Consider the following 9,731-nt stretch of genomic DNA (forward strand, 5'->3'; position numbering starts at 1 on the left):
AGGTAAGGACAGCCGATGCACGTGCACCGTCTCTCTGCTCGTGAGCACCAACCACTGGACGGGTCATTCAGGAAGTGGTCTCCACAGCAAACTCGGTCCTTTCTTAGGTTATTGAGCCAGAACTCACCAACAGTCTGACTGCTAACTAGTCATTAATGAGGCGATAGTCAATCTTCAAGCATGGCCAGGCTTTTAACTTCTTCAGTTTTAAGGCTGTTCTTTGACTTGTTTAACATTTTATCTGAGGAGCTTTTAGACTTCAGGCTCGTGTGAATTCTGTTTTAGTTTCATTTCAGAGTTTCTCCCCAATTCCACTTTTCTCTAGGAAACCAATTCATATATAAAAAAAGGAGAACAATCTAGAATCAAATAGATTTTTATTAGGCCCTATATCAGAGGCAGAGGAGTCAAGCGCCCGCCTCGCAATCAGACAGTTGCCGGTTCAAGCCCCACTCAGTCATGTCAGTCCTTGGGCAAGAACTTATTAAGTGTGTTGTGTGTGTGGTCTACAGCTCTCCAACACTTTGAGATGTGAGCGGTTTGAAAATGTCCTTGAGGCCTTAAACAACAACAGCTGCACGTAAGTTTGGCTGTTCGGTCCTGATGTTGGTCAGACTCCGTCATCCCCGAGCCGTCACCCTTCTGTCTCTTCTAGGTTCATGTCGGGCAAGGAGGTGAAGAAAAAGAAGCATTTGTTTGGGCTGAGGATTCGTTTCCCTCCTGCTCCCAGCAGCTGTGATGAACCGACCTACAAAGTGATGGAAAAAGCTTCACATGAGATCACAATCAAGGGATGCAAGTCCAGCAGAACGCTGCAGAGCAGGAAGTAAGATGCCACTCCGTTCCTCCGGTCGGCACGAGACACCGGCCGCTTTTTCATTCCACTTCCTTGATCTTTCTTTAAAGTTTGAACAAGGCAGACATGTTTGAGAAAGGATCAGATGAATAATGCAGCTGAAATGTTGTTGATGCTGTAGAAGTCCTGGTGCTTTCACCAATGGAACAGAGAAGAAAAGCAAGAAGAAGAAGAAAAAAAAGAAAAAGAGGACGCAAGAGGCACGTTCTCCAGAGATTCTGGCTAAACCGCAGCGGCCCCTGGTGTGTACGTGTGTGTGTGTGTGTGTGTGTGTGTGTGTGTGTGTGTGTGTGTGTGTGTGTGTGTGTGTGTGTGTGTGTGTGTGTGTGTGTGACTGTAAGGAAATGCTGATTTGTTTGTTTTTTAAACGTTGCTTTGACAGGAAACAAGAAAAGCTCTCCCACTGGAGTCGCAGGCGTTGGATCGTTTAACTTCTGTCACGTAAGTGAGCAGCAGCTGTCTCGGCGGTAGTCATGAAGCTGAGGGGGAATTCTGTTGGCATCAACACACACATGCAGAAACTGAATGGGAGCTGCAGACTGCAGGTCTGGGGTTAAAATCCCAATGCCATGAGGCTGTAGGGGAAGAGCAGAGCTTTTCTGTAACGCCTCTAGAGTCAACCACAAGGTGCTCCACGAGAAGAGAAAAGGTAAGATTACAGAAATGGGAGCTAAAAGGAAAAGGAAAACAGCACGGGAACAATATGTGGCAGTTTGCCAATTCAGGTGATTTTATTTTCTTCTCTTACCTGCTTCCATACGTCATTTCCTCTGTGGCGAGCGCGTCTTTAACAAAGGGAGCGTGACCCGATCAGGTGTGTCTGATTGCCCCGCTGACGGTGAGAGGGCGAGACAGACCAGCGAAAAAGGAGAAACAAGGAATGTAGAAAAAATATCGAGGATATTTGTGAAAAACCGGGGGAGAGACAGGAACGCCGTTCCACAGCGGAGGACGGGATCGCCGTTTCGGTGGGACGCGCAGATGTTTGGCCCGGGTTCCACTTCTGAGTCGGACCGCGTTGCTTACGTTTTCCTGCGAGAACCACGAGACCCGTTGGGAAAAAGTCGGGTTCCGCGAGTAAGAACAGTATTGAGTTTGACTGTGAGAGTGCCGCCGAGCACAGAGCGGGTACATGGGTGGCTTCCCCATCGCTGACACGAATGAATGGTTAGTGAGGAGGACCCATAAGCTGCTACGTTGTGTTGTTGGTGTGTGATGTGTGTGTGTGTGTGTGTGTGTGTGTGTGCGTGTGTGATGTGTGTTGTTGGGTGTGTGATGCGTGTTGTTGGTGTGTGATGCGTGTTGTTGGGTGTGTGATGCGTGTTGTTGGTGTGTGATGTGTGTTGTGGGTGTGTGATGTGTGTTGTTGGGTGTGTGATGTGTGTTGTTGGTGTGTGATGCGTGTTGTTGGGTGTGTGATGTGTGTTGTTGGGTGTGTGTTGTGGGGGTGTGTGGTGTGTGTTGTGGGGGTGTGTGATGTGTGTTGTGGGTGTGTGATGTGTGTTGTTGGGTGTGTGTTGTGGGGGTGTGTGATGTGTGTTGTTGGGTGTGTGATGCGTGTTGTTGGTGTGTGATGTGTGTTGTTGGGTGTGTGATGCATGTTGTTGGGTGTGTGATGTGTGTTGTTGGGTGTGTGTTGTGGGGGTGTGTGATGTGTGTTGTGGGTGTGTGTGATGTGTGTTGTTGGGTGTGTGATATGTGTTGTTGGTGTGTGATGCGTGTTGTTGGTGTGTGATGTGTGTTGCTGTGTGTGATATGTGTGTTGTTGGTGTGTGATGTGTGTTGTTGGTGTGTGATGCGTGTTGTTGGTGTGTGATGCGTGTTGTTGTTGTGTGATGTGTGTTGTTGGGTGTGTGTGATGTGTGTTGTTGGGTGTGTGATGTGTGTTGTTGGTGTGTGATGCGTGTTGTTGTTGTATGATGCGTGTTGTTGTTGTGTGATGTGTGTTGTTGGGTGTGTGTTGTGGGGGTGTGTGATGTGTGTTGTTGGGTGTGTGTGATGCGTGTTGTTGGGTGTGTGTGATGCGTGTTGTTGGGTGTGTGTGATGTGTGTTGTTGGTGTGTGTGATGTGTGTTGTTGGGTGTGTGTGATGCGTGTTGTTGGTGTGTGATGCGTGTTGTTGGTGTGTGATGCGTGTTGTTGGTGTGTGATGCGTGTTGTTGGTGTGTGATGCGTGTTGTTGGGTGTGTGATGTGTGTTGTTGGGTGTGTGTTGTGGGGGTGTGTGATGCTTGTTGTGGGTGTGTGTGATGCGTGTTGTTGGGTGTGTGATGCGTGTTGTTGGGTGTGTGATGCGTGTTGTTGGGTGTGTGATGTGTGTTGTTGGGTGTGTGTTGTGGGGGTGTGTGATGTGTGTTGTGGGGGTGTGTGATGTGTGTTGTGGGTGTGTGTGATGTGTGTTGTTGGGTGTGTGTTGTGGGGGTGTGTGATGTGTGTTGTGGGGGTGTGTGATGTGTGTTGTGGGTGTGTGTGATGCGTGTTGTTGGGTGTGTGATGCGTGTTGTTGGTGTGTGATGTGTGTTGTTGGGTGTGTGATGCGTGTTGTTGGGTGTGTGATGTGTGTTGTTGGGTGTGTGTTGTGGGGGTGTGTGATGTGTGTTGTGGGGGTGTGTGATGTGTGTTGTGGGTGTGTGTGATGTGTGTTGTTGGGTGTGTGTTGTGGGGGTGTGTGATGTGTGTTGTGGGTGTGTGTGATGTGTGTTGTTGGGTGTGTGTGATGCATGTTGTTGGGTGTGTGTGATGCGTGTTGTTGGGTGTGTGTGATGCGTGGTGTTGGGTGTGTGTGATGCGTGGTGTTGGGTGTGTGATGTGTGGTGTTGGGTGTGTGTGATGTGTGTTGTTGGGTGTGTGTGATGTGTGTTGTTGGTGTGTGATGCGTGTTGTTGGGTGTGTGATGTGTGGTGTTGGGTGTGTGATGTGTGTTGTTGGGTGTGTGATGCGTGTTGTTGGTGTGTGATGCGTGTTGTTGGTGTGTGATGCGTGTTGTTGGGTGTGTGATGCATGTTGTTGGGTGTGTGATGTGTGTTGTTGGTGTGTGATGCGTGTTGTTGGGTGTGTGATGTGTGTTGTTGGTGTGTGATGTGTGTTGTGGGTGTGTGATGTGTGTTGTTGGGTGTGTGATGCGTGTTGTTGGTGTGTGATGCGTGTTGTTGGGTGTGTGATGTGTGTTGTTGGGTGTGTGTTGTGGGGGTGTGTGATGCTTGTTGTGGGTGTGTGTGATGCGTGTTGTTGGGTGTGTGATGCGTGTTGTTGGGTGTGTGATGCGTGTTGTTGGGTGTGTGATGTGTGTTGTTGGGTGTGTGTTGTGGGGGTGTGTGATGTGTGTTGTGGGGGTGTGTGATGTGTGTTGTGGGTGTGTGTGATGTGTGTTGTTGGGTGTGTGTTGTGGGGGTGTGTGATGTGTGTTGTGGGGGTGTGTGATGTGTGTTGTGGGTGTGTGTGATGCGTGTTGTTGGGTGTGTGATGCGTGTTGTTGGTGTGTGATGTGTGTTGTTGGGTGTGTGATGCGTGTTGTTGGGTGTGTGATGTGTGTTGTTGGGTGTGTGATATGTGTTGTTGGTGTGTGATGCGTGTTGTGGGTGTGTGTGATGTGTGTTGTTGGGTGTGTGTGATGTGTGTTGTTGGGTGTGTGATATGTGTTGTTGGTGTGTGATGCGTGTTGTGGGTGTGTGTGATGTGTGTTGTTGGTGTGTGATATCTGTTGTTGGTGTGTGATGTGTGTTGTTGGTGTGTGATGTGTGTTGTTGGGTGTGTGATATGTGTTGTTGGTGTGTGATGTGTGTTGTTGGTGTGTGATGTGTGTTGTTGGTGTGTGATGTGTGTTGTTGGTGTGTGATGCGTGTTGTTGTTGTGTGATGTGTGTTGTTGGGTGTGTGTGATGTGTGTTGTTGGGTGTGTGATGTGTGTTGTTGGTGTGTGATGCGTGTTGTTGGTGTGTGATGTGTGTTGTTGGTGTGTGATGTGTGTTGTTGGTGTGTGATTTGTGTTGTGGGTGTGTGTGATGTGTGTTGTGGGTGTGTGTGATGTGTGTTGTGGGTGTGTGTGATGCGTGTTGTGGGTGTGTGTGATGCGTGTTGTTGGGTGTGTGATGCGTGTTGTTGGTGTGTGATGTGTGTTGTTGGTGTGTGATGCGTGTTGTTGGTGTGTGATGAGTGTTGTGGGTGTGTGATGTGTGTTGTTGGGTGTGTGTGATGTGTGTTGTTGGGTGTGTGATGTGTGTTGTTGGTGTGTGATGTGTGTTGTTGGTGTGTGATGTGTGTTGTTGGGTGTGTGATGTGTGTTGTTGGTGAGTGATGTGAGTTGTTGGTGTGTGATGCGTGTTGTTGGTGTGTGATGTGTGTTGTTGGTGTGTGATGCGTGTTGTTGGTGTGTGATGTGTGTTGTTGGTGTGTGATGTGTGTTGTTGGTGTGTGATGTGTGTTGTGGGGGTGTGTGATGCGTGTTGTGGGTGTGTGTGATGGGTGTTGTGGGTGTGTGTGATGCGTGTTGTTGGTGTGTGATGCGTGTTGTTGGTGTGTGATGCGTGTTGTTGGTGTGTGATGTGTGTTGTTGGGTGTGTGTGATGTGTGTTGTTGGGTGTGTGTGATGTGTGTTGTTGGGTGTGTGATGTGTGTTGTTGGTGTGTGATGTGTGTTGTTGGGTGTGTGATGTGTGTTGTTGGGTGTGTGATGTGTGTTGTTGGTGTGTGATGTGTGTTGTTGGGTGTGTGTGATGTGTGTTGTTGGGTGAGTGTGATGTGTGTTGTTGGGTGTGTGTGATGTGTGTTGTTGGGTGTGTGTGATGTGTGTTGTTGGGTGTGTGTGATGTGTGTTGTTGGTGTGTGATGCGTGTTGTTGGTGTGTGATGCGTGTTGTTGGTGTGTGATGCGTGTTGTTGGTGTGTGATGCGTGTTGTTGGTGTGTAATGTGTGTTGTTGGGTGTGTGATGCGTGTTGTTGGGTATGTGATGCGTGTTGTTGGGTGTGTGGTGTGTGTTGTTGGTGTGTGATGTGTGTTGTCGTTGTGTGATGCGTGTTGTTGGGTGTGTGATGCATGTTGTTGGGTGTGTGATGCGTGTTGTTGGTGTGTGATGCGTGTTGTTGGTGTGTGATGCTTGTTGTTGTTGTGTGATGTGTGTTGTTGGGTGTGTGTTGTGGGGGTGTGTGATGTGTGTTGTTGGGTGTGTGTGATGCGTGTTGTTGGGTGTGTGTGATGTGTGTTGTTGGTGTGTGTGATGTGTGTTGTTGGGTGTGTGTGATGTGTGTTGTTGGTGTGTGTGATGTGTGTTGTGGGTGTGTGTGATGTGTGTTGTTGGGTGTGTGTGATGCGTGTTGTTGGGTGTGTGTGATGCGTGTTGTGGGTGTGTGTGATGCGTGTTGTTGGGTGTGTGATGCGTGTTGTTGGTGTGTGATGCGTGTTGTTGGTGTGTGATGCGTGTTGTTGGTGTGTGATGCGTGTTGTTGGGTGTGTGATGCGTGTTGTTGGGTGTGTGATGCGTGTTGTTGGTGTGTGATGCGTGTTGTTGGGTGTGTGATGTGTGTTGTTTGTGTGTGATGTGTGTTGTTGGGTGTGTGATGCGTGTTGTTGGTGTGTGATGCGTGTTGTTGGGTGTGTGATGTGTGTTGTTGGGTGTGTGTTGTGGGGGTGTGTGATGCGTGTTGTGGGTGTGTGTGATGCGTGTTGTTGGGTGTGTGATGCGTGTTGTTGGGTGTGTGATGCGTGTTGTTGGGTGTGTGATGTGTGTTGTTGGGTGTGTGTTGTGGGGGTGTGTGATGTGTGTTGTGGGGGTGTGTGATGTGTGTTGTGGGTGTGTGTGATGTGTGTTGTTGGGTGTGTGTTGTGGGGGTGTGTGATGTGTGTTGTGGGTGTGTGTGATGTGTGTTGTGGGTGTGTGTGATGCGTGTTGTTGGGTGTGTGATGCGTGTTGTTGGTGTGTGATGTGTGTTGTTGGGTGTGTGTGATGCGTGTTGTTGGGTGTGTGTGATGCGTGTTGTTGGGTGTGTGTGATGCGTGTTGTTGGGTGTGTGTGATGTGTGTTGTTGGGTGTGTGTGATGCGTGGTGTTGGGTGTGTGATGTGTGGTGTTGGGTGTGTGATGTGTGTTGTTGGGTGTGTGTGATGTGTGTTGTTGGTGTGTGATGCGTGTTGTTGGGTGTGTGATGTGTGGTGTTGGGTGTGTGATGTGTGTTGTTGGGTGTGTGATGCGTGTTGTTGGTGTGTGATGCGTGTTGTTGGTGTGTGATGCGTGTTGTTGGGTGTGTAATGCATGTTGTTGGGTGTGTGATGTGTGTTGTTGGTGTGTGATGCGTGTTGTTGGGTGTGTGATGTGTGTTGTTGGTGTGTGATGTGTGTTGTGGGTGTGTGATGTGTGTTGTTGGGTGTGTGATGCGTGTTGTTGGTGTGTGATGCGTGTTGTTGGGTGTGTGATGTGTGTTGTTGGGTGTGTGTTGTGGGGGTGTGTGATGCTTGTTGTGGGTGTGTGTGATGCGTGTTGTTGGGTGTGTGATGCGTGTTGTTGGGTGTGTGATGCGTGTTGTTGGGTGTGTGATGTGTGTTGTTGGGTGTGTGTTGTGGGGGTGTGTGATGTGTGTTGTGGGGGTGTGTGATGTGTGTTGTGGGTGTGTGTGATGTGTGTTGTTGGGTGTGTGTTGTGGGGGTGTGTGATGTGTGTTGTGGGGGTGTGTGATGTGTGTTGTGGGTGTGTGTGATGCGTGTTGTTGGGTGTGTGATGCGTGTTGTTGGTGTGTGATGTGTGTTGTTGGGTGTGTGATGCGTGTTGTTGGGTGTGTGATGTGTGTTGTTGGGTGTGTGATATGTGTTGTTGGTGTGTGATGCGTGTTGTGGGTGTGTGTGATGTGTGTTGTTGGGTGTGTGTGATGTGTGTTGTTGGGTGTGTGATATGTGTTGTTGGTGTGTGATGCGTGTTGTGGGTGTGTGTGATGTGTGTTGTTGGGTGTGTGATATGTGTTGTTGGTGTGTGATATCTGTTGTTGGTGTGTGATGTGTGTTGTTGGTGTGTGATGTGTGTTGTTGGGTGTGTGATATGTGTTGTTGGTGTGTGATGTGTGTTGTTGGTGTGTGATGTGTGTTGTTGGTGTGTGATGTGTGTTGTTGGTGTGTGATGCGTGTTGTTGTTGTGTGATGTGTGTTGTTGGGTGTGTGTGATGTGTGTTGTTGGGTGTGTGATGTGTGTTGTTGGTGTGTGATGCGTGTTGTTGGTGTGTGATGTGTGTTGTTGGTGTGTGATGTGTGTTGTTGGTGTGTGATTTGTGTTGTGGGTGTGTGTGATGTGTGTTGTGGGTGTGTGTGATGTGTGTTGTGGGTGTGTGTGATGCGTGTTGTGGGTGTGTGTGATGCGTGTTGTTGGGTGTGTGATGCGTGTTGTTGGTGTGTGATGTGTGTTGTTGGTGTGTGATGCGTGTTGTTGTTGTGTGATGAGTGTTGTTGGTGTGTGATGTGTGTTGTTGGGTGTGTGTGATGTGTGTTGTTGGGTGTGTGATGTGTGTTGTTGGTGTGTGATGTGTGTTGTTGGTGTGTGATGTGTGTTGTTGGGTGTGTGATGTGTGTTGTTGGTGAGTGATGTGTGTTGTTGGTGTGTGATGCGTGTTGTTGGTGTGTGATGTGTGTTGTTGGTGTGTGATGCGTGTTGTTGGTGTGTGATGTGTGTTGTTGGTGTGTGATGTGTGTTGTTGGTGTGTGATGTGTGTTGTGGGGGTGTGTGATGCGTGTTGTGGGTGTGTGTGATGGGTGTTGTGGGTGTGTGTGATGCGTGTTGTTGGTGTGTGATGCGTGTTGTTGGTGTGTGATGCGTGTTGTTGGTGTGTGATGCGTGTTGTTGGTGTGTGATGCGTGTTGTTGGTGTGTGATGTGTGTTGTTGGGTGTGTGTGATGTGTGTTGTTGGGTGTGTGATGTGTGTTGTTGGTGTGTGATGTGTGTTGTTGGGTGTGTGATGTGTGTTGTTGGGTGTGTGATGTGTGTTGTTGGTGTGTGATGTGTGTTGTTGGGTGTGTGTGATGTGTGTTGTTGGGTGAGTGTGATGTGTGTTGTTGGGTGTGTGTGATGTGTGTTGTTGGGTGTGTGTGATGTGTGTTGTTGGGTGTGTGTGATGTGTGTTGTTGGTGTGTGATGCGTGTTGTTGGTGTGTGATGCGTGTTGTTGGTGTGTGATGCGTGTTGTTGGTGTGTGATGCGTGTTGTTGGTGTGTAATGTGTGTTGTTGGGTGTGTGATGCGTGTTGTTGGGTATGTGATGCGTGTTGTTGGGTGTGTGGTGTGTGTTGTTGGTGTGTGATGTGTGTTGTCGTTGTGTGATGCGTGTTGTTGGGTGTGTGATGCATGTTGTTGGGTGTGTGATGCGTGTTGTTGGTGTGTGATGCGTGTTGTTGGTGTGTGATGCTTGTTGTTGTTGTGTGATGTGTGTTGTTGGGTGTGTGTTGTGGGGGTGTGTGATGTGTGTTGTTGGGTGTGTGTGATGCGTGTTGTTGGGTGTGTGTGATGTGTGTTGTTGGTGTGTGTGATGTGTGTTGTTGGGTGTGTGTGATGTGTGTTGTTGGTGTGTGTGATGTGTGTTGTGGGTGTGTGTGATGTGTGTTGTTGGGTGTGTGTGATGCGTGTTGTTGGGTGTGTGTGATGCGTGTTGTGGGTGTGTGTGATGCGTGTTGTTGGGTGTGTGATGCGTGTTGTTGGTGTGTGATGTGTGTTGTTGGTGTGTGATGCGTGTTGTTGGTGTGTGATGCGTGTTGTTGGTGTGTGATGTGTGTTGTTGGGTGTGTGTGATGTGTGTTGTTGGGTGTGTGATGTGTGTTGTTGGGTGTGATGTGTGTTGTTGGTGTGTGATGTGTGTTGTCGGGTGTGTGATGTGTGTTGTTGGTGTGTGATGTGTGTTGTTGGTGTGTGATGCG

This window comes from Nothobranchius furzeri, chromosome 11 (genome assembly GCF_043380555.1).
Source record: "Nothobranchius furzeri strain GRZ-AD chromosome 11, NfurGRZ-RIMD1, whole genome shotgun sequence".
In the NCBI taxonomy this organism is placed as follows: domain Eukaryota; kingdom Metazoa; phylum Chordata; class Actinopteri; order Cyprinodontiformes; family Nothobranchiidae; genus Nothobranchius; species Nothobranchius furzeri.